This window comes from Lissotriton vulgaris, unplaced genomic scaffold, assembly GCF_964263255.1.
Source record: "Lissotriton vulgaris unplaced genomic scaffold, aLisVul1.2 SCAFFOLD_3514, whole genome shotgun sequence".
Lineage (NCBI taxonomy): Eukaryota > Metazoa > Chordata > Amphibia > Caudata > Salamandridae > Lissotriton > Lissotriton vulgaris.
Window position 1 is genome coordinate 110,837 of NW_028252536.1, and position 25,516 is coordinate 136,352.

Sequence of the window (25,516 nt, forward strand, 5' to 3'; positions counted from 1 at the left end):
TACCCTCACCTCTGACGACACCTTCAGGATCATGAAGAGCCCCCTCTCTGGAGCAACCTCGGATCCCTTCCTTCATCACATCTTCAACGAAGCTGCCACCTCCATCGCAACCAAACTCTGCTGCACCAGCAACTGCTCCATCAAGTCTGCAACTTTCCCAGAAGACTGGAAGCACGCAAAGATCAACCCCCAGCTGAAGAAACTTTCTGCCAACCTGACAGACTTCAAGTACTACAGATCCATCTTTTTGCTCCCCTTCCCAGCCAAAGTCAAAGAGAAAGCCATTAACGCCCAACTCTCCGAGTTTGTCGAAACAAACAACATCCTGGACTCTACCGATTGGGCTTCAGAGGGAACCACACTACTGAGACTGCTCTCCTCGCCGCTACAGATGACATCCGCACCCTCCTCGACTGAGGCGAGACTGCAGCCCTCATCCAGCTGGGCCTCTCAGCCACCTTCAACACCATCTGCCGCCATACCCAGTTAGCAAGACTCTACAACACCGTCAGCCGGGACAAAGCCCTAGAATTGATCCGCTCCTTCCTCACCGTCCAAAAGCAGAGAGTCAGACTTCCACAGTTCAGATCAGAATGCAAAGGGATCAACTGTGGAGTGCCTCAGGGATCCACCCTGAGGACCACCCTCTTCAACATCTGCATGGCCCCGCTTGCAGCCATCATCAGAAGCCACAAACTCAACATTTTCTCCTACGCCAAAGACACGTAGCTAATTCTCTCCCTCACAGATGAACTCGCAGCAGCCAACAGCAACTTCCAAGATGGGAAGAAGACAGTTGCCACTTGGGCGAAGGACAGCTGCCTTAAGCTGAACTCAGAAAAGACAAATTTCCTCTACCTGGGCTCCTCTCTCTCTGCCTGGGATTACTGTTGGTGGCCCGCAGCAATAGTAATCCCTCCCAATTCCACGGACCACACACAAAACCTTGGCATTATCCTGGACTACTCACTCTCAATGAATCAACATATGAACTCTGTCTCATGCTTCTGCTTCCACACGCTCTGCCTCCTTTGTGAGTCCAGGAAAATGGTCACCCATGCGCTCGTCAGCATCAGGCTCGACGACGGCATCACCCAGAAACTAAGAAAAATACTGCAGACCATTCAGAACGCCTCTGACAGACTCACCCTGAACATCCCACGCCATAACCACATCACCGCCCACCTGAGAGACCTTCACTAGCTACCCGTCGTCAAGAGAATCACCTTCAAGTTTCTCTCACATGCCTACAAAGTCCTCAACAACGCCGGACCAGCATACCTCAACCACCACCTCTCCTACACTTCCAACAGACATCTCTGCTTGGCCCAACTGGTCCCATAGTCCCACAGATCCGCAGCACCATGGCTGGAGGAAGATTCTTCTCCTACTTTGCTGCAAAGACCTGGACCTCAGACAATCACCATCGCTGCCACAATTCATGAAGGATCTCAAGACCCAGCTCTTCGACTGAACCGCAGACCCAGACCCCCACCCAGTGAGTAGTCGTGCTTTATAAGATTCTGATTGATTGATTGATTGATTTCCAAAAGCAAGTTGTCATTTCCATCCATTTTCAAACGGTCCAGGGGACTTCCGTGCACCTTCCCAGTGTCACCACTTGATCTAAATGTGAGTCCCTGGGCAATTTTCTTTCCAGCTTTCTTATCTAACAAAAAATATGTGTCACCTGACAATGAATTCAAGGTTTGCCAGAGATGCCATTAACCCACACAGCCATTCACCAATCCATTCATGGTTGAGGTTTCTCAAATGAGGTGAACCCAGGGCTCGAGTCGAGGGTATACGTGGGTAGACGCCATATACCCACTATTTTCAGACGTTAAACAATGTCTACCCTGCTGCAAAGCTGGTCTGTTTCAGCGCAGTGCCACATTCCTTTTCTACTTTTCCTGGAATTCACAGAAATATGCTTAACTCACCCATGTGTAATATTCTGACACCTGGAAACTTTCAGCAGTGCCTGCACGCTGTCTGCTTTTGTTCCGAGCAGCAACGTGCAATCCGGGATGATTCCAGCTTCACCCATAGCAGAAGCTGAAGTTAAGGGGGCATTAGGCTACTTTTTGGTGGAGTATCTTGGCTCGGAGCTATCAGGAGCCTCACACCTAGATTCAATGGAGGGGAAACAAAGGCTCACATCTAATCATGTCACAGGTACCAAAGAGAGAAATGCTTTTGACCTTGTCTCCTTGAATATAAGAGATATGCATACACTGTAAGAATGTCAGATGTGTTGGCTGCCCCATTATTTACACAATAACAATAATCCCAATATTTAAAAATAGCTCCCTGCTTATGTGTTCGCCTAAAGCCCCATTTCTCTGTCCTGCTCACACCTGCCATGGTCCATCCTCCTACACAGCATGGCCACGCCGGGTCTCATGCACGCCCAGGAGACAACACAGATCGCCTTGCTCTGAATATTAAATACAGCACGCAACTGCATTTTTTTCTTATAAAGATCAGAGTGTTTGCAATTGTTGGTGTATACAATGGTGCTATCTTGGTTAGATTAAAACATTTTAGAGCTCACAATTGCAGTTTCTATCATCTTTATTGCAATGTGTTAACTACTTTGTTGTTGGTGCCAAGTTTAGTATGCCACAGGTTTAAGTACTAATCAGCATAATACTTGTTAAATCTTCCTAATATATTCAAGTGTACTCATGATAGACCAACTGAACATGCATGTCACTTCCTGTGATGTCAGTTCCTGTGATGTCACATGTGGTGATGTCACGCCCATCCTGCCTAACTTGGTGAGTCCCCCACTTTGTTTTTTAGGACTTGTGCCCTGGGGGACACTGCTATGTGTAGAAGGACATGTGGCGCCAATATTTAAACCCAGGTCTGCTCGTTCCATCAAGATTGTTACTCTCCGAACATACTTGCACTAGTGATGCAAAGGATATAAGGCGTGCGCCCTATCTGACCAGCTCCATAGCAGCCCCACCTATTGCGATTGGGGTCCACAAGCAGTAGCATGCAGAGGCTTACACTATGTGATATAAATGTTCTCAAGATCCTGGTATTCAGCTCAGGACCCATCAGTTCACCACCTTTTTTTTTTTAACAGTTCCAACTACTTTATTTTCCAGCAGAACATGTTATGTGGGGGTTGCGCCAGGAACAGCTGCTGCTTGGGTGTTCTGCACAGACACTCTGGTGTGGGTCTTGGCCAAGTGATCGGTGTATTCCTGGTATGGAGACTTGGTAAAGACTGTCTCCTTCCAGATATCTGAGGTCAAGTAGCTTTAGGTCTTTGAGATAGCATCAAAGGTGGCCTTTGCAAAGTTGCCCAGCATGGCTGTGCAGCCCCTAGCTGAGGTGTAACAGTCATCGATACCAGCCGTCATCAGCAGCTTCTTGGGAACCGGCGCAGACACAATGCCAGTATCGCGGGGGTGCAGGAATCAGACGCACAAGAACAGAACCACAGCGCCCAGTCATCTTACAAGGCACTGTATGGGGTTTGCCAATCTTATTACCACAGTAACCTCGCTGCACAGGTACAATGGACAACTTGGCGAGAATGATAGCCCAACGAATAGCAGTAGCAACCTCCTTGGAGCACTTCACGCCCAGCCCAACATGGCCATTGTAGTCTCCGATGGCAACAAAAGCCTTGAACCTGGTACGCTGCCCGGCTCTGGTCTGCTTCTGGACAGGCATGATCTTCAGAACCTCATCCTTCAGAGAAGAGCCCAGGAAAAAGTCTATGATCTCGGACTCCTTGATTGGATGAGAAAAAAGATAGATCTCCTCCAGAGACTTGATCTTCATGTCCTTGACCAGCCGACCTAGTTTAGTCACTGGCACCCACTCTTTCTCATCTGCCTTCCTGCGGGCCCGCAGCCTCATCCGCGACCCCGTCCTCTTCCACGGCCGCGATGCAGATCTTGGGCACACAGCAGATTCTGTTGCGAGGACACAGAGCAGCTGTGAACGCAGATAAAAGTCTGGGGTAATCTCAGCTCAGAGGTGTGTTTTTGATGCAATGTGCTTCATTAAGGTTTGCTTGTAACAAGAGGGAGAGAGAGGACTAGTTAGCTAGTCCGAGTCCCCGAGAGTTTATATGTGATTAAACAAAGAGGACTAGCTTAAGTTGACCAAAGTGTTACAGTACTCAAATTAGTTCTGTCACAGGCACCTTGTTGATGTATTCATGAAGCCCTCACCCACCAACCTAGTTGGTGGCATGCTTCATCATCGGGCCCACCCAGTGACACCTAGTATGTCCCGGGTGTGCTACGACGCGGGACAACAGGTACAAGGCAGGCACTGACCAGAAAGACTGGTCATCCCCTTACCGCTTCCCTCCAGGAAGCCTTGGCTAATAACCCAAAGCGTATGCATGAGAAGGGAATCCCCCTCTCACATATAGAAAAACGCCTTAGTGAGTGTATCACATAGTCTGTACCACAACACTAAGTCTGTTTTATCACACCACACCTTTTTAAAAAACGGTCCTGAGGAAAGCCAGAATACTCTAAGGCACTGGCTGAAACATGTCGACCATCTGAAGGACGCAGGGGTCAGTAACTCACCACCCTCACGCGTCCTGTAGCCTTACTTTTAACCGCTGGTGACGGCCGAGTTATTAAAATTTAATTTACCCTCGGGTACTGGGACCACCACCAAGCCGTTTTAAATCACAACTCACCCAACCTCACTGCACTCTCAGCAATAGGCGTCGTAGCACACCCGGGACATACTAGGTGTCACTGGGTGGGCCCGATGATGAAGCATGCCACCAACTAGGTTGGTGGGTGAGGGCTTCATGAATACACCAACAAGGTGCCCGTGACAGAACTTCATTAAGGTTTGACAGGAGTTCAGTTTTATTAATGTAGCCAGTAAATTTACAGTGTGCGTCACTGCCGGTACTGCTCATTTGCTGACTTCATACTGCAGCTGAATCATTCCAGGCAGTGGTGCACCAGAATGAGTCCTTGCTGCCGGTAATATAGGAGGCATAAATGAGTGACGTGGCCAATACTATGAGGCTTTACTGCCAATGTGGTCCTTTCTCAGCTAGCAGATATTGCAAAAGAACAAAGAGAGATACTGCTGGTTGCCCATACGCAACACTGGGAGGCAGTCTCTGTTCATATATGTGTGGGTTGATAGGTGTGTGATCTTGGTTTCCGTGATAGGAGCCCAGTATGTAATGCTTACCCTGGCAGAGACCTGACCCCCCCACCCTCCAACCTTCTGGCCCCGCCCACAACTCTGTACTTTCGGCAACCCTCCTCCCAACCACCAAGATCATTTAACGAGCTAAGGGCTCTTTGCTGTTCCCTCCCATCCCTCTGTTTCTCTCCCCCTCCGAGTTGGTGTTTTTAAGGTTTTAATAAATTCTGGGTTTCACAGAATGTAAAAAAAAATTTGTGTTAAAACTCTAAGATCAAATCAATACGAGTGTGTTTGTTGGTCAGAGATGCTAACAGACAACGCGTCCGTGTTTGTGTTTCGTGAGCCAGTTCATTATTGAGAGAGAGGGGTCGGGCTCGAGGGTCAATGAGGACCCATAGTTGAGCCGGACATCGGGCTGGAGCCAGACTTGAGCTTTTAAGGGCTTGCCCACCTCTAACACTCTCCATGTCACAGCAAACGGCCAACAGAAAAACTGGACAGTAGGGTTTTTTTAGACTTTCAAGTTCAATTTCAGCATATATGTAAGCCACCGGCTCAAATTAAGCACTGCTATGCATGCCCTGTGAAAATTTCAGGTAGATGAGAGGGAGAGAGAGAGAGCAAAAGAGAGAGAGAGAGAGAGTGAGAATGAGAGAGTGTGTGAGAATGTGTGTGAGAGAGAGTGTGTGTGTATGTGTACACTCATATTAACCATTTTAATAGCACACACTTCATGTTGGCACTTAGTAAGTGTTTAATAATGCTCACTGGAGCTCAGCTATACACTGAAGACAGAGTTAAAACGTCCAAGATTTCAAACCTTTCCCTGTAGGTTACATGGGGCTGTTTGATAAAGGGCCAGGGGTAGCAAGACAGCGAAGACATATATAGACCTATGGGATATCTTATGGAAGTCATTATATAGTCTGTGACAACTGTTTTTGAGTTACACAACAAATAGTTATCAAACACGTCTTTGTGCGGCCAAGCTTCAGTTAAAGAATGTTATGTCGTGTGTCATCATGTGTTGTTCAGACCCCCCACCCCGCACAGGATATTGTGATTTTGCAATTGGCCCGAAAATCACGAAAGCAGCACTTTTGTAAAAATCCCGCAATTTTTATAAAAAATTGGCACTGTAAATAATTTGAGGTGGGTCCTACTTTCATTGGTTCTGCTCTGTGCTGAGCCAATAAAATGAGAGTGAGCAACAAGTTAGCAGGTGGCAGAGGTGTTAAGTACCTCTGTCGACTGCCTTTAAAATGCACAGGTCCCTCCTCCTGTAATGACAGGCCCTCCTCCTTTGTTTCCTGGGACCTGCTGACCCAAAACCATGGTTTGTTGTTTTTGTCACTCTCATGTAAATTTACATGAGCTCCATTTACATTTAAAAAATTTGTTTTTCCGAGCCGGTGAGGTTTCCTAATTTGCGCAGACTCCTGGACTAAAACCCGGTTCCCCAGTTCCAAAATCGGTAGCCTTTGTCCCTCTAAAATGTCACCCACAGTGATAAATACCTGTACCAAACAACCCCAGGCCACTCATGGTCCCCCTCTCCTCACTCTCATTGCGCTCCCATTCTCGTGAGTCACCAGGATCCCTGAGGCTCCATTTGCCCCCTGCTGCCCTGGGTACCCATTTTAGAAATAATGGCTGCCAGAGAGCACCGTTTTCAAATTTAGACATGCACTCTCTGGCAGCAGACACCCTCTTGGTCCGAGGTGCATTGCTGCTGGACACTCTGCCAGGTCACAGAAAGTGACTTAGAGTCTCCAGCAATGGTGGAGCAGCATTTTTGTGACAGGCACATGCTCTATCTGCAGCAAAATACTGCACATTTTGGAGTTCGGGATCGCAAAATTTGCCATCCCAGGCCGCAAAATTTGCCATCCCAGGCCGCAAAATCCTGGGCGATCTGGTTTTCGACAACTGGTCTCATGCATTCATGTTATGTTATATTATGTTAAAAATGTTTTATAAAGCGTTCGTTCACCGATTGGCTTCATGGCGCTTGATCGAGGAGGTGCTAGTGCTGAATCTGTAACAGTTATTCATAGGCCTGGGTGTACAGCCAGGTTTTGAGAGATTTTCTAAATTTCAGTAACTCGAAACTAGACCTGATTTCCAAGGGATGGAATTCCACAGTCTGGGTGCTAGCGTTGCAAACCTACTTCCCCCTTGTCGTTTCAGCGTGAAGGTAGGCAGCGTGAAGGTAGGCACTGCCAGAAGTTGAAGGTGAGCCGAGCGAAGATTACATGAGGGGGAGTACCGTGTGATAAGGCTGTCTATGAATCCAGGGCCCTTGCCTTGCAGGGACTTAAATACAAGACAACCAACCTTAAAGGCGCAACATTGGGGAATGGGAAGCCAATGTAGCTTCCTAAGAAGGGGAGAGGCATGATGCCACTTAGGTTGATGATAAATCAATCTGGCTGCTTGGTTCTGGACCATCTGCAACTGCTTTGTAAGCCCAAGTGTTAGGCCCAGGTAAATAGCATTAGAGTAATCCAGGTGGGAAAGAGCCATGGCTATCACAACCTGTGTCAGAGCTGCTTGGTTAAGTAACCTGCTTATTTTCCTAATCCTACACAGCTGAAAAAAACAGGAAGAGATCACTGAGCCTACGTGAGTTTTCAGGGATAGATCATTAGATATTGTAACACCGAGGCTCTTGGCCGATGCAGATGGGGTAAGAGAGGGTCCAAGTTCAGTTGGCCAATAGTGTGGGCCCCAAAAATTCTGACACCCACCTCTCAAGACTAGTTCAGTCTTCCCTGGATTTAATTCTAGATGATTACAATCCATCCAATGAGATATAAACTGCACAGTGGACTGGAAATGAGAGACAGATTAGGGCGAGTTGTCAATTGTAAAGAGCAGTTGCAGGTCATCCGCATAGTTGAAAGTGACCACTTTCCTTTCCTTTAGAGACCTGATCAGTGGGAGAAGGTAGATGTTGAACAAGTGTGAGGAAAGCGGGGAGCCCTGTGGCACCCCACATATGGATTTTAGCTTGGGGCCATATACTGGCCCAGACGGACTGCCTGGGAACGATTTTCCAGAAACAAGCAGATCCAGTCAAGAGCTGCGCCCTGAATGGCAGCATCCCTGACACAGTCCACCAGGATATCTTGGTCGACCGTGTCAAAGGCAGCCAATAGATCTAACAACACCAGGGTCTGGGGAGTGCCTCTGTCGGCCTTCTCCCGCAGGGAGTCCAGTACAGCTATGATTACTGACTCTGTGGAATGGGCAGGACGAAAACCCGCTTGGTGTGGGTCGAGGAAATTTGTTTGTTCCATATGGTTGGACAGACATTTTGCCACATGGGCCTCTAGTACCTTGGCCAGGTACGGAAGCAAAGAATTAGGGTGGTAATTTGACAGCATCCGAGGGTCCACTCCAGGCCTCTTTAGGAGGGAAATCACCACTGCCTCTTTGAAGGCCTCAGGTACACAGCCTTGGCATAAAGAATTGTTCAGGAGGGCAAGGGCTGAACCCAGAGAGCAGTCCGATTAACTTTCCTGAAAAAGGTTTTACAACATCTACACTTCTTTAAACTCCTTGATGCTAGGTTTGCTGCCACAGAAGCCTTCAAAGAATCACATGTTACAAATCCTTGCAACTTTTAGCCTATTTTTGAACATGCTTCTTCTACACTAAACCTGGCAACAATTCCTTTACAGACAGGAATCATTTATCCCTAACTAATCAGAGTCCAATGAGGTCATCTCATGATTCTGCAGGCCACACTAGTCCTCAAATTGTTTTGTACATGAACATTGCCATATTGGAAGGTGGTGTTGAAGGCTAAAACAAAATCCTAATTTTTACTGTAATGTGGATTTTTTGTTGTATCTTGTAATGTCAAAATTCTGGCTTTAAATAAATCACAAAGCTGACGAAATGTGGTTGCCATTGTCTACATACAAGAGGGTGCTTCTACATATTGTGTTATAAAGGTCACAGGAGTTCTCTTTACAACATAATTTCAACAGTGATCAGCTGCTGTGGACTCTAGGTCCAATTTAAAACATGCGAGACTCATCCCCACCCCTCGGAGTTCACACTGTAAAACGTGCATGTTATCTCCAGAAAGCAATGTTTTAGTTTAGCCGTTCTGTCATTTATATTGGAACTGTGTGTGTGGATTTATTTAGGAATTAAAAAGCAGTCAAGTATCCATGTTACAAGCACTGCCTGGATCAGCACAATGAAAGGTTGACCAGTCAAAGAATTAAGGGTGACACATTATATATATATATATATATATCTTATTTATTTATTTATTTATTTATTTATTTATTTATTTATTTATTTATTTTTTCGTAATTTTTATAGCGCAACAAATACCCTGGGGTGTCTCGGCGCTGTGGAGCTACTGGGGTCAGTGATCCTTTTACTGGTTAAATAACCAAGTTTTTAGGAGCCTGCGGAAGCTCATCAGGTTAGGGGCAGATTTGATGGACTGTGGCAAAAGATTCCAGAGTTTTGGGGTGGCCACCAAGAAACGTCTATCTCCCCAGGTGGCGGTTCTTGTACGTGGCACAGTGAGGAGGTTGGTATTGGCCGATCTTAATTGCCGTCTAGGAATATATGGCTGAAAGGCTTCCGTCAGGAACCTGGGTCCTATGTTGTGTACTGCCTTATATGCAATACAGAGGGCCTTGAATTTGATGCGGCTCTCAACTCTCAGCCAGTGGAGTTGACGAATGCCAAGAGTGGTAGAATTGCGGCGAGGAATGCTCAGGAGAATCCTGGCTGCCGCATTCTGAATGGATTGCAGCTTTGTTATGACTCGCTTCTGGGTGTGGAGAAGGAGAGCGCTTCCGTAATCCATTTTGGAGAAGACTAAGGTAGAAACCAAAGTCTTCCCAGCTGAGGGAGGGAGATAAGGCAGCAGCTTCTTTATCTTTTTCAGGATAAAGAATGAAGACGACACAACCTTGTTTGTATGCAGGTCGAAGACCATCTTGCTGTCAAAAATGACTCCCAGGTTTCTGGCTTTTTCCACTGGGACAGGTGGGTGGCCGAGCTTTTCCGGCCACCAGTTAGCCGACCATTCTGGAGAGAGTTTTCCAAAGGTCATAACCTCGGTCTTGTCCGAGTTGAGTCTAAGACAATTAGAGGCCATCCAGGTACTGACCTCAAGCATAGCTTTCTGAAAGTTGGCTGCCACTGTGCAGCCGTCCTTGTGAATGCCCAGGACCAGCTGGGTATCATCTGCATAAGATGTTAACCGTATTCCATATTCCTTTATTACCCTCGCTAAGTCCGCTACATAAATGTTAAATAACATGGGACTTAGCGAGGAACCTTGTGGGACTCCACAAGGAAGTGCAGAGATGGGTGAATAGAAATCTCCCAGCCTTACAGTCTGGGTACGGTCTGCCAGGAAAGATGAAATGAGATCCTTGGCCGGACCGTTTATGCCCAGAGCTGTGACACGGTCGACTAAGGTGGCATGGTCGACCGTGTCAAAGGCCGCTGACAAATCCAAAAGGATGAGGACAGCCGCCCCCCCCTGATCCATGATTGCCCTGATCTCGTCAGAGGCCTTAATCAGGGCGGTCTCTGTCCCATGCCCTTTCCTGAAGCCAAACTGCGTTTCGTCGAGAAGTCGGTGGGTCTCAACGAACTCTGAAAGCTGTCTGTTCATATTGGATTCGCATACTTTGGCGGCGAAGGGTAGACAGGCAATGGGTCTATAGCTGACGACGGCTGTGGGGTCTAGGGAGGGTTTCTTCAGAAGGGGTTTTATAACAGCCTTCTTGCATATGCTTGGAAATTGGCCTGTCTGAAATGCAGTGTTGCAGATCTGCATGAGGGGGCGTGAGATCACCTCAGTGAGTTTTTGCATCACAGAAGGGGGGCAAGGGTCCAAAGGGGAACCAGATTTAGTAGATGAGATGAGAGTGATAACGTCATCAAGAGAGGCAGGTGAGAAACATAAAAAAGAGTCGTCATTATGATGAGAAAGTACCTCTTTCACACTACCACCTCTGTGTTCAGTTTTGGTATCCCCTTCAAATGAAGCATATATATCTGCCACCTTTGTGGTGAAGAAGGTGGATAAATCGTTACAAAAGGTCTGTGAGGGCTCTACCCCAGGGCCAGAGGGGGGGGGGTGGACAGGGTCGTAACAACGGAGAACAGCTCTCTGGCAGAGTTGGCAGCGGTTTCCATTTGTGCCGAGAAAAAGACAGTTTTTCGGGCCACTATTGCCTTTTTGTAAATCGTAAGGGCATCTTTATAAATTTGTCTGGCTATGGGGCAGTAAGATTTTCTCCAGCGCCTCTCTAGATTTCTACAATGTTGGCGATGAAGTCTTAAATCTTCATTATACCAGGCAGCCGAAGGCGATTCTCTGTTAGGTCTCGAGAGTTTCTCCGGGGCCACTAGATCGGCGGCACTTCGGATCCAATCTTGGAAATCTGTAGCTGATAATGCTGAAGAATTTCCTCCTTGAGGAAGGGAGGAGGCAAGGGAATCTAGCATCTGAGGAATGTCCGCGTTTTTCCAAGCCCGCGTTCCCACCCTAGTTCGGGGTCTCGGAAATGAAGGATGTGAGGGTCGTATGTTTTGTTGAAATATAATAGCCCTGTGGTCTGACCACGTGATGGGAATAATGTCCAGTACCGAGATGTCAGGATCATTGGTGAACAGACCATCAAGGGTGTGTCCAGCTTGATGTGTTATGCCCTTAACTAATTGGTGAAGTCCTAAATTGGAGAGGTCAGTCGTTAGTTGAATAGTATCAAAATTATCCTTCTCTTCCAGATGGAAATTAAAATCTCCAAGTATCGTGTAGTTTTCTGAGCCGACAACATTGTCATTTAGGTCGGAAAGAGTGGAGAGAAAGGCGCTACGAGGACCTGGGGGTCTGTATAATATTATACCCTTTAGGGCTTGCTTGGAGTTAATGTTAATCGCAAAGGCAGCTGACTCACAATTAACAGAATTTATAGGGTCGAGTGTTGTCCGGTATTTATCTTTGTAGATAATAGCGAGACCACCACCTCTTCCAATGGGCCTATCATGTCTAGCAACGCTATAACCATCTGGGATAGCGTCGCAAAAATCCGGACCTGAGCCGGCATCTGCCCATGTCTCAGTAGCGAACAGTAGATCTAGATTATGAGCGATGATGAACTCCTTGATGTAAAAACTGTGGCAAGGGAGTGAGCGCGTGTTGATAAGCGCAGCTCGACAGCCATGCGGGGGAGCATTGTCTGCAGCGTAGGGCGAGACATAATTAGGATCTAGATGGGTTAGAGGGTGGGAATGAGGAAGTTGGTAGCCACAGCCTGGACAAGGGGGGGGGCTAGTGTCCCTCCCAACAGTAAGAGAGTAGGGGGTACAATCCTGATGGGTGTTACCAGGATTCAGCTCTCTTAGGTGCAGAGATGAGTACAGCAGTCGGGGACCAGGGGTTATGGCCCTAGGCCGTGTCCGGCCGCGGACGGGCGCAGACGGGCTTGGCTTTGGCGCGGCTTCGGCGCGCGCCCGCTGCGCCAGCCCGCTGCGCCGTCTGTTGTTAGTGCTCATTTATTGGCTGTGAGGAGGGTGGGAGGCCAGCGCGACTAGAGCGCAGCCCCAGCCCACACCCAAGATGGCGCCCGCCGGCGCCTGCAATCAATGAAGCAGCAAGGCAGGCGAAAGAAAGATGAGATAGCGTGGAGAGGGGTGTTAGAGTGCCTCTAACTAATTCCCAGTTAATCTAGTAGAATTAAAATGCCCCCAGAAGATTTTTCAGCACAATTTAAAATGAAATATAAAACGAGTGCAATCACATTTAAAATACAGCAATGAAGGAATCTGGTCTCAGAATAGCTCGCAGCCCTGGTGCTCACACAGGGAGAGCTCGAAAAGGCAGCGAACGACTGAAAACGGCCAGCTAAGTAGTCTGGGAGGGCGGGAGGCCAGCGTGACTAGAGCGCAGCTCCAGCCCACACCCAAGATGGCGCCCGCCGGCGCCTGCAATCAATGAAGCAGCAAGGCAGGCGAAAGAAAGGTGAGATAGCGTGGAGAGGGGTGTTAGAGTGCCTCTAACTAATTCCCAGTTAATCTAGTAGAATTAAAATGCCCCCAGAAGATTTTTCAGCACAATTTAAAATGAAATATAAAACGAGTGCAATCACATTTAAAATACAGCAATGAAGGAATCTGGTCTCAGAATAGCTCGCAGCCCTGGTGCTCACACAGGGAGAGCTCGAAAAGGCAGCGAACGACTGAAAACGGACAGCTAAGTAGTCTGGGAGGGCGGGAGGCCAGCGCGACTAGAGCGCAGCCCCAGCCCACACCCAAGATGGCGCCCGCCGGCGCCTGCAATCAATGAAGCAGCAAGGCAGGCGAAAGAAAGGTGAGATAGCGTGGAGAGGGGTGTTAGAGTGCCTCTAACTAATTCCCAGTTAATCTAGTAGAATTAAAATGCCCCCAGAAGATTTTTCAGCACAATTTAAAATGAAATATAAAACGAGTGCAATCACATTTAAAATACAGCAATGAAGGAATCTGGTCTCAGAATAGCTCGCAGCCCTGGTGCTCACACAGGGAGAGCTCGAAAAGGCAGCGAACGACTGAAAACGGACAGCTAAGTAGTCTGGGAGGGCGGGAGGCCAGCGCGACTAGAGCGCAGCCCCAGCCCACACCCAAGATGGCGCCCGCCGGCGCCTGCAATCAATGAAGCAGCAAGGCAGGCGAAAGAAAGGTGAGATAGCGTGGAGAGGGGTGTTAGAGTGCCTCTAACTAATTCCCAGTTAATCTAGTAGAATTAAAATGCCCCCAGAAGATTTTTCAGCACAATTTAAAATGAAATATAAAACGAGTGCAATCACATTTAAAATACAGCAATGAAGGAATCTGGTCTCAGAATAGCTCGCAGCCCTGGTGCTCACACAGGGAGAGCTCGAAAAGGCTTTGTCATTAACTGTGTGCCTTAAAATATGATTTAGTGGCAATTATGAATTTCTGTTAGTTTTAACCACATTTTCATTTGGAACCCTCACCCATTAAACTGTGCATTTTTTACTTTCTAAAAAGGGCCTAATTACAATGTAGGGTAGGACCACCACTGACAGGCTGTCGGTGGTGGCCCGGGACCAGGCCTTCGGTTCGACCGCCGCGTTATGGTGCAGGCGAGCGGACCCTTGTTAGACAGGGGAGAGACCGTCGCCTCCGACAGGATCTACTGATTCTGAGGGGGGAGCGGTCAGAATCGCAATCCCTAATGACGGTGGTGCCGAGGAAGGCCCCGCTGTCTGGATTATGATGTCCCTTCCGACAGCCTTTTCATGGCAGTCCCACAGTCATGAAAAGGCTGTTCGAAAGAGACTTGGGTGGCACCATCCCTCATGAGCCACTGCAAAGTGGCCCTGGGGCACGTGTGGTGCCCCCAGGCACATCCAGGGCTCGAGTCGGGGTACCACGCGGGTGGACGGCGTCCACCCACTTATTTTAAAAGGTCTTACCGGGTGGACGCCGTCCCCCCTGCGCAAAAGCTGGGCTTTAAATTATAGCATTATTCCCGACTCGAGCCCTGCTCTTGCCTCCGTTAGACGCGCTGTTTAATACAATGAATAGGAAGGAGCCAGGACTGCTAGACAAGCACTCCAGCCCCTTGTCCTAATAACTCTGCTCTTATCGTCGCTGCTGCGTTAATGGAGTATGTGAGCGCTCCGTCCATAACGATCGCTCCCCCTGCTCTCTGCCTCCCATCAGACGCTTTGCTCTTTGCTGCCTGCTTGCCCTAACTGAGCGCACTTGAAACACACGCAGCGCCTGCTATTGGTATCGTTGTGCTTTTTTTACTGTTGTGCATTATTGTATTTACCTGCCGCCTGCATTATTTCATTTGCCTGCTGCCTGCTTGCCCTGTAGAACGCATTCAGCGCCTGGTATCAGTCACCTGAGGTAATTTATATTTGCGCATTCTTTCTACACTGTGGGGAAGTTATCTTGCCTGAATAGTCTTTCCGACTTCTGCTGTACTGTACCCTGACTCGCACTCCGGACTCGCCTGAGTTTCGATTCAGATTCCGGGCTACCATTTTGTGGAGTGTTTACTTGTGTGAGCCCTCCCAGATCCCGCCTCCCTGCTGCCCCTCCCACCCACGAGTGCAACTATCGCGCCCTGTCCTCCTGCAATCTGTGGCCGTCTGGACTCCGTCCATAACGATCGCTCCCCCTGCTCTCTGCCTCCCATCAGACGCTTTGCTCTTTGCTGCCTGCTTGCCCTAACTGAGCGCACTTGAAACACACGCAGCGCCTGCTATTGGTATCGTTGTGCTTTTTTTACTGTTGTGCATTATTGTATTTACCTGCCGCCTGCATTATTTCATTTGCCTGCTGCCTGCTTGCCCTGTAGAACGCATTCAGCGCCTGGTATCAGTCACCTGAGGTAATTTATATTTGCGCATTCTTTCTACACTGTGGGGAAGTTATCTTGCCTGAATAGTCTTTCCGACTTCTGCTGTACTGTACCCTGACTCGCACTCCGGACTCGCCTGAGTTTCGATTCAGATTCCGGGCTACCATTTTGTGGAGTGTTTACTTGTGTGAGCCCTCCCAGATCCCGCCTCCCTGCTGCCCCTCCCACCCACGAGTGCAACTATCGCGCCCTGTCCTCCTGCAATCTGTGGCCGTCTGGACTCCGTCCATAACGATCGCTCCCCCTGCTCTCTGCCTCCCATCAGACGCTTTGCTCTTTGCTGCCTGCTTGCCCTAACTGAGCGCACTTGAAACACACGCAGCGCCTGCTATTGGTATCGTTGTGCTTTTTTTACTGTTGTGCATTATTGTATTTACCTGCCGCCTGCATTATTTCATTTGCCTGCTGCCTGCTTGCCCTGTAGAACGCATTCAGCGCCTGGTATCAGTCACCTGAGGTAATTTATATTTGCGCATTCTTTCTACACTGTGGGGAAGTTATCTTGCCTGAATAGTCTTTCCGACTTCTGCTGTACTGTACCCTGACTCGCACTCCGGACTCGCCTGAGTTTCGATTCAGATTCCGGGCTACCATTTTGTGGAGTGTTTACTTGTGTGAGCCCTCCCAGATCCCGCCTCCCTGCTGCCCCTCCCACCCACGAGTGCAACTATCGCGCCCTGTCCTCCTGCAATCTGTGGCCGTCTGGACTCCGTCCATAACGATCGCTCCCCCTGCTCTCTGCCTCCCATCAGACGCTTTGCTCTTTGCTGCCTGCTTGCCCTAACTGAGCGCACTTGAAACACACGCAGCGCCTGCTATTGGTATCGTTGTGCTTTTTTTACTGCTGTGCATTATTGTATTTACCTGCCGCCTGCATTATTTCATTTGCCTGCTGCCTGCTTGCCCTGTAGAACGCATTCAGCGCCTGGTATCAGTCACCTGAGGTAATTTATATTTGCGCATTCTTTCTACACTGTGGGGAAGTTATCTTGCCTGAATAGTCTTTCCGACTTCTGCTGTACTGTACCCTGACTCGCACTCCGGACTCGCCTGAATTTCGATTCAGATTCCGGGCTACCATTTTGTGGAGTGTTTACTTGTGTGAGCCCTCCCAGATCCCGCCTCCCTGCTGCCCCTCCCACCCACGAGTGCAACTATCGCGCCCTGTCCTCCTGCAATCTGTGGCCGTCTGGACTCCGTCCATAACGATCGCTCCCCCTGCTCTCTGATTCCCATCAGACGCTTTGCTCTTTGCTGCCTGCTTGCCCTAACTGAGCGCACTTGAAACACACGCAGCGCCTGCTATTGGTATCGTTGTGCTTTTTTTACTGTTGTGCATTATTGTATTTACCTGCCGCCTGCATTATTTCATTTGCCTGCTGCCTGCTTGCCCTGTAGAACGCATTCAGCGCCTGGTATCAGTCACCTGAGGTAATTTATATTTGCGCATTCTTTCTACACTGTGGGGAAGTTATCTTGCCTGAATAGTCTTTCCGACTTCTGCTGTACTGTACCCTGACTCGCACTCCGGACTCGCCTGAGTTTCGATTCAGATTCCGGGCTACCATTTTGTGGAGTGTTTACTTGTGTGAGCCCTCCCAGATCCCGCCTCCCTGCTGCCCCTCCCACCCACGAGTGCAACTATCGCGCCCTGTCCTCCTGCAATCTGTGGCCGTCTGGACTCCGTCCATAACGATCGCTCCCCCTGCTCTCTGCCTCCCATCAGACGCTTTGCTCTTTGCTGCCTGCTTGCCCTAACTGAGCGCACTTGAAACACACGCAGCGCCTGCTATTGGTATCGTTGTGCTTTTTTTTACTGTTGTGCATTATTGTATTTACCTGCCGCCTGCATTATTTCATTTGCCTGCTGCCTGCTTGCCCTGTAGAACGCATTCAGCGCCTGGTATCAGTCACCTGAGGTAATTTATATTTGCGCATTCTTTCTACACTGTGGGGAAGTTATCTTGCCTGAATAGTCTTTCCGACTTCTGCTGTACTGTACCCTGACTCGCACTCCGGACTCGCCTGAGTTTCGATTCAGATTCCGGGCTACCATTTTGTGGAGTGTTTACTTGTGTGAGCCCTCCCAGATCCCGCCTCCCTGCTGCCCCTCCCACCCACGAGTGCAACTATCGCGCCCTGTCCTCCTGCAATCTGTGGCCGTCTGGACTCCGTCCATAACGATCGCTCCCCCTGCTCTCTGCCTCCCATCAGACGCTTTGCTCTTTGCTGCCTGCTTGCCCTAACTGAGCGCACTTGAAACACACGCAGCGCCTGCTATTGGTATCGTTGTGCTTTTTTTACTGTTGTGCATTATTGTATTTACCTGCCGCCTGCATTATTTCATTTGCCTGCTGCCTGCTTGCCCTGTAGAACGCATTCAGCGCCTGGTATCAGTCACCTGAGGTAATTTATATTTGCGCATTCTTTCTACACTGTGGGGAAGTTATCTTGCCTGAATAGTCTTTCCGACTTCTGCTGTACTGTACCCTGACTCGCACTCCGGACTCGCCTGAGTTTCGATTCAGATTCCGGGCTACCATTTTGTGGAGTGTTTACTTGTGTGAGCCCTCCCAGATCCCGCCTCCCTGCTGCCCCTCCCACCCACGAGTGCAACTATCGCGCCCTGTCCTCCTGCAATCTGTGGCCGTCTGGACTCCGTCCATAACGATCGCTCCCCCTGCTCTCTGCCTCCCATCAGACGCTTTGCTCTTTGCTGCCTGCTTGCCCTAACTGAGCGCACTTGAAACACACCCAGCGCCTGCTATTGGTATCGTTGTGCTTTTTTTTACTGTTGTGCATTATTGTATTTACCTGCCGCCTGCATTATTTCATTTGCCTGCTGCCTGCTTGCCCTGTAGAACGCATTCAGCGCCTGGTATCAGTCACCTGAGGTAATTTATATTTGCGCATTCTTTCTACACTGTGGGGAAGTTATCTTGCCTGAATAGTCTTTCCGACTTCTGCTGTACTGTACCCTGACTCGCACTCCGGACTCGCCTGAGTTTCGATTCAGATTCCGGGCTACCATTTTGTGGAGTGTTTACTTGTGTGAGCCCTCCCAGATCCCGCCTCCCTGCTGCCCCTCCCACGCTCCGCCCCCTCCACTATCCTTTTAAAGCACATGCCCCCACGCGCAGCGTCCACGCGCTACGGCCACGCCGAAGGTGCGCCAAAGGTGAGCCCGTCTACGCCCGTCCGCGCCTGGACCGCGCCCAGCGCCAGACCCCCTGCCCCTCGCGCCGCCCAGCCCCCCCGCATTACCTACGATGCCGCATCCCTCCTAGCCCTTAACTCCGGTCGCGCCCCTACCTGCGTCCAAGCCGCCCCTGGACAAACCCATGGACCTTTCTCCTGCTACTCCTGCAAATTCTGCGGCACAGACAACATCACCACTACGACCACACCACAGACTCCCGACCCCAACCACCTACAATGCATCCTTCTCAACACCCGATCGGTCCACAGGCACGCCATTGACCTATGGAACCTACTAGACACCATCTCTCCAGACGTCGCCTTCCTTACAGAAACATGGATGAACGCTTCCTCCGCCCCAGACATCACCATTGCCATCCCTGAAGACTATAAGATCACTCGAAAAGACCGTACCAGCCACACAGGAGGAGGAATCGCTATCGTCCATAAGAAATCAATCCGCTTATCAACCAGCTCGGACGCCAACCTCGCCAACTCCGAACACCTTCACTTCCAGATCCACATCGACCCCAAAACCACACTCCGAGGCACTCTCCTCTACAGGCCACCAGGACCTCGCGCAAAATTCAGTGAAGACATCACGGACTTCATCAGCCCACACGCGCTCCCCTCCAAAGACTACATCCTTCTGGGAGACCTCAACTTTCACCTTGAAAAGAACAACGACCGCAACACCGCCACCCTTTTGGACAACCTCGCCAACCTCGGACTTAAACAACTTGTCACCACCTCCACCCACATCGCAGGTCACACACTCGACTCCATCTTCACTTCCAGCAACCACGTCTCCTTCAGCCACACCACAGACCTCCTCTGGACTGACCACAGCTGCGTTCACTTCACCTACAACAAACCAAAACCCAGCATCCACCTCCAACCTACCCTGCAAAGAAACTGGAACAAAATCACCACGGACCAAATCTCCGCTTCGCTCCTTCAAAACACCCCAGCCCTCTCCTCCAACACTAACGAAGCCGCCGCCAACCTCACCATTTGGCTATCCAAAACCGCTGACACCCTAGCGCCACTGAAAAAACGTCAAAACAAACCTGGCAGCAAGAAGGCCTCATGGTTCAACGATGATCTTAAGAAGTCCAAGAAACTCTGCCGCACCCTTGAAAAGACATGGAAAAAAGACCCAACCACCAGCACCAAGGATGCCTTCAAAAACGCCACCCGCATTCACCACCAACTAATCCGAACAGCCAAGAAAACAGCATTCAAGGATCGACTTGACAACAACGCTCACAACAGCAAGGAACTTTTCAACATCATCAAGGAATTTTCCAATCCCTCGGCCAACTCCAACGACATCACCCCCTCTCAAACCCTCTGCGACTCCCTAGCCTCATTTTTCCACAACAAGATTGCAGACATCCATAACAGCTTTGACAACCAACCCGGAAACCAACCCACCCTACCAATTGCTGATCATCCTCCCCCCGCGAACACCCTTAACGACTGGAACCCAATCTCCACTGAGGACACCATCCGCCTGATGAACTCCATCCACTCAGGATCTCCCACAGACCCATGTCCTCACCACATCTTCAACAAAGCAGACTCCGTCATAGCACCGCACCTCCGAGACGTCATCAACTGCTCCTTCAACTCCGCCACCTTCCCGGAAGACTGGAAACACGCTGAACTCACCGCCCTTCTGAAAAAACCCACAGCGGACCCCACCGAACTCAAAAATTACCGCCCCATCTCACTTCTTCCATTCCCGGCCAAAGTCATCGAGAAAGCTGTCAACAACCAGCTCGCCGCCTTCCTCGAAGCCAACAAATCCCTCGACCCCTCACAATCCGGATTCCGAGCTAAACACAGCACTGAGACCGCCCTCATCGCAGCTACAGACGACATTCGAACTCTACTGGACAATGGTGACATTGTCGCTCTCATCCTCCTTGACCTCTCTGCAGCATTCGACACAGTATGCCACAAAACACTTTTACAACGCCTCAATAACATCGGAATCCAAGGAAAAGCACTTGAATGGATCACCTCGTTCCTCACCGGAAGAACCCAGAGAGTCCGTCTTCCACCATTCACGTCAGAGGCCTCTGAAGTCATCTGCGGCGTACCACAAGGATCCTCACTCAGCCCCACCCTCTTCAACGTATACATGAGCCCCCTTGCGGCCATCGCACGCCAACACAACCTCAACATCATCTCCTACGCGGATGACACGCAACTGATCCTTTCTCTCACCAATGACCCCAGCACCGCCAAAACTAACCTACACGAAGGAATGAAAGAAGTTGCCGAATGGATGAAACTAAGCCGCCTGAAACTGAACTCAGACAAAACAGAAGTCCTCATCCTAGGTACATCCCCATCTGCATGGGACGACTCCTGGTGGCCGGAAGCCCTCGGAAAAGCACCCATCCCGACAGACCACGCACGGAACCTAGGCGTCATCCTGGACTCTTCACTTTCAATGAACAGACAAGTCAGCGCCGTATCCTCTTCCTGCTTCAACATTCTTCGCATGCTCAAAAAAACATTTCGCTGGATCCCCTCCGACACAAGGAAAACAGTCACCCACGCTCTGGTCACGAGCCGTCTGGACTATGGAAACACCCTCTACGCAGGTACTACCGCAAAACTCCAGAAGAAACTCCAACGAATCCAAAACGCCTCAGCCAGACTCATATTAGACATCCCACGCAACGAACACATCTCTGGTCACCTTAAAGACCTCCACTGGTTACCCGTTAATAAGAGGATCACTTTCAGACTGCTTACCCACGCACACAAATCACTCTACGACATCGGTCCAGAATGCCTCAACTCACGACTGTCCTTCTACACCCCCTCCCGCCAACTACGTTCTTCCAGCCAAGCTCTCGCCACTGTACCTCGCATCAACAAGACCACCATGGGAGGCAGATCCTTTTCATACCTGGCTGCTAGAACATGGAACTCACTCCCCGCTTACCTTCGCCTTACCCAGAACCACCTAGCATTCGGAAAGCAACTTAAAACTTGGATATTTGACAAGTAATCCTCCCCCCTTCCTAAGCGCCTTGAAACCCTCTGGGTATGTAGTGCGCTATACAAATTCTCTGACTTGACTTGACTTGACTATTACATGCGTCCCCCCACTTCTAGGTTTTTCCTTTCGTGACGTTACTTCCGGTCGTGACATCACTTCCTGTCTGTGAGCGTCCCCCCACTTCTTTATTTAGGACTTGTGCCCTGGGCACATCCATGCACCGTGTGCCACACACCATATGGTGCATGGCACACAGTGCATGAATGTGCACAAAGTGCTCTTTAACACTGTGGCTTGTGCCATAGCTCTTTTCCTAGGCCACAGCACAAACTGCAGTGTTACAGAGCACTTTCCGACCACCAGCACATTTCTCCTATCATAATTGGGCAGTCGGACTGCTGACTGCTTGTCAGTCGGTCTCCTGACCGCCGCAATAGCAGTCGGCGGTCCAACAGCCTGATATTGTAATCAGGGCCTAAGTAAGCAATAAAAGTCTTTTCATTCCCCTTTATATAGCATAGGTTAATTACCTGTACTGCTTGCACGTTGGGAGTCTCTGCTATAAATCTAGTCGGGCAGTCCACATGATTCAGGTTGGGCATGCCAAGATAGCCCTGTTTGGGAGAAGGCTGCTGTATGAGAGCAGGACATCACGGCGCAGGCAGGAATTGAAAAGTGAGGCTTTCAAGCACCAGAGTGTGATAGAAACATCCAGCATTATGGAGCGAAAATATAAGAATATCAGAGTCAGCGTGCTTGTGGCCAGATAATGGGTCTCTGAGCCACCCCTCGTAAGTTTATGGTATAATGAAAGAGGGGTTTATTTTACTATGTGAAGCAGCGCTGATTTAAAAATTGGATTGAACAATTCTGGTCATTCAACCCATGTACTGAGGTAGCTTAGAATCATGCAAAATGTGATACCAACATAAAACTTTGCACAGGGCTTAAAAATAAGGTAAAAAATGAGTGATGATGTAGACCCCTAAAATTGCATGGCTGCTTTGCCCATATAACATCATAAAAGAAAATGGCTGCCACTATTATTTTTATGGTGATTATGAATCTACTGTAAGGCATCCATCCCCTCATTTCACATATTTTTCTGGTCGAGAACGCCAAAAGTGGTACAAATTCTGCATTTTAGTTGAACTCTGATGAAGTATGAGACATTTTTATTCCAGTAAGCAAATATCCTATGATGTAAATAAAAAAGTAAGTTTTAATGCCCTTATAAACTAACACATTTTGTTGTTGTTGCAGGTTTCTGAAATCGTGAAAAGATTATCTGCTGTCAATAAATAAAAAAGGCTACCAAAAGATGTGAATTTGCAAATATTAATAAAGAGTTTATATCTAGTACACAAAATGTTCGAACTGAGATTGGAATCAGTGTGTATTGTGTCAAAAAGATTTACCAGAAGTTTTAATGTGTCCAGCCAATAGTAAATATTTTGATAAAGGGATTGGGTGCAAATGTTTGCTTGACGACCTCCTGCTAGCTTTTGACTAAATAAAAGAACTTCCATCAATCATCAAGACTAAATTGTAAAAAATCATGATGCAGTTGAACAACTGTTAAATTAAAACTATGGGAAACTGTGGAAAAAATTCCATAAAGCGTGTAGAAACAGATTTGACAAACACAAACTTGCAAGGTTATCAAAAAACCTAAACTAGTGCAAGACAGTTTTTTTTTTAAGAGAGTACTTCATACTGTACACACGCTTAATTTATAGTTGATGAACTGAAGGTACATGTTTCTTCTGTGACAAAGAGTCAGGGGCATATTTTATAAATATGGGTACACTGGAATTGAGTAATTGAGTTTGAGATGCTGCAGTTGCATTATGTGACTCAAAAGTACTCGCCAAGTTAAGTAGTGGTGATATGGTTGTGACGGAAGCAAAGTACCACTAAAAGTGTCTTGTTCGTTTTTATAACCAGCTTCAGCAAATACAGAACAAAGAAAAAAGCGAAGACAACAAATGACATTAATCTATGGCATGGTATTAGGTGCAATTGTAAACTATCTCGAAGATACACTTCAAAATTCTGAAGTATCAGCAATATTTACTTTATCCAACATCAAATCACTTGTAGTTAGTCATATGACAGAGTTAGGCGAAGAAAATGCAGACAAATAGACACACAGTGCACGATTAAAAGAAAAGATTCTTGATTTCACACCAGAACTTACAGCTGAACCAAAAGGTAGAGATATTCTTCAAATACGCAAAAACAATATAGGACATTAATATTCAGTATCTGTAAATGAAATGCTCGTCAGGATAGTGTCACCCGGGCCAAAGCAGCTGCTATCATTTGAAAATAAATGTTTCAACTTGAAGTAGATACATTTAATGGACAGTTTGAGCAAAATTGCCAGGAAAAATCAGTAGGGGCTGCTATGCTAAATCTAATATGAATGTTTATGGAAGGTTGTAACATTTCAAATGACAGCACAGTAAATGATAAGAGGAATGCAGCTTTGTCAGCCTCGCAGCTTGTTCGGAATCATACCAATAAGTGTAAGAAGACAGGGGCAGAGCTTGCCTGACTCCTAGATGGCCGCTATCTAGGGTAGCTCTCTCCATCGCCACCGATAATTCGCCATAATCCTCTCAAATATCCTGACAGAAACGAGCTCCCGAGGGTGGAACACGTTGCGGAGGCTGAGCGCTGCACGATGTGCCTATCGCGGCCCACATCAGTTACCCCAAACAAACTGAAGCGGCTGTGACACACCTTGGGCAGCGCGGTGTGTGGAAGCCTTAAGCTACATGAATATACATGAAGCCTCAGTGTTGCTCGAGAGAGCGGAGCAGCAGTTCTGGTGCTGTAGCACAGGGAGTCTGGCAAAAAATACTGCAGAGGTGCCGGTGAGTGAAGCCGTTACATCCTGGAAGTGCCAGAGGGTCGTGGTGCTGCCGGCAGTGACGAGAGGCTGACCCGGGAGCTTCGGTGACATCCCCGCTCGGATGCACAGCGGAGCTATGGGCTGTAGTGCTCCTGTACACAAGCAGGAACCCTGATCCTCTGCGTCACGGGGCAGCAGTTTCCCCACCATGGTGCGCAGGGGCCGGTGGGCGCATGCAGCCTATTCAGCCAAACGCTAGTGGAGCGCACAACAGTGTAGGTCAGAAGACCTGGGATCAGAACTGCCCCCCTTTTTTTGCGCTAAAACTAGTCAAACATTTATGCCGATCCCATCTTGGGCCTAGTGGAGTCCGGAGGCCACACCCTAGTGGGACTACTACGTAGAGTCAGCTCAATCACTAGACACACCACATGCAATTTGGGTGAGGGCCACCACTGTAGGGAGATCAGCCTGGAGCGATACAGTGATTTCCACCGTCCTGCACTAATAGCTTGAAGGAGTCAGTCGGAGTGTGAACGGAGGGGAGCCTTGGGCCATGAAGGTTCGTGTTGATAGGCAGCACCAAGCCCTGTTGGAACATACTACCCACCAGCAAAAATGCACGCTCATTACGCGCCCACTGGTTGCAATTTCTGGCAATATGGGCAAGACGGACAAGGTACAGCCCAAACTGCAATTCGACCTGCGTAAAACCCCCAGAACGAAGGAATCCATGCCCATGGAGCAAGACTTCATCCCAGATGACCCTGATTCTGGATCAGATGTAGATATGAAACAAGCGTTCCACACCATCCAGCAGAACCTATCAAAAATCGACAGCAAAATT

The 25,516-nt window shown here is 48.7% G+C and overlaps 1 pseudogene; it reads right to left on the reverse strand.

The window, feature by feature from the left end:
• Nucleotides 1-3,108: 3,108 nt before the first annotated feature.
• LOC147662126 (small ribosomal subunit protein uS5 pseudogene) lies at nucleotides 3,109-22,411 on the reverse strand (annotated as a pseudogene).
• Between the last annotated feature and the right edge of the window lie 3,105 nt (nucleotides 22,412-25,516).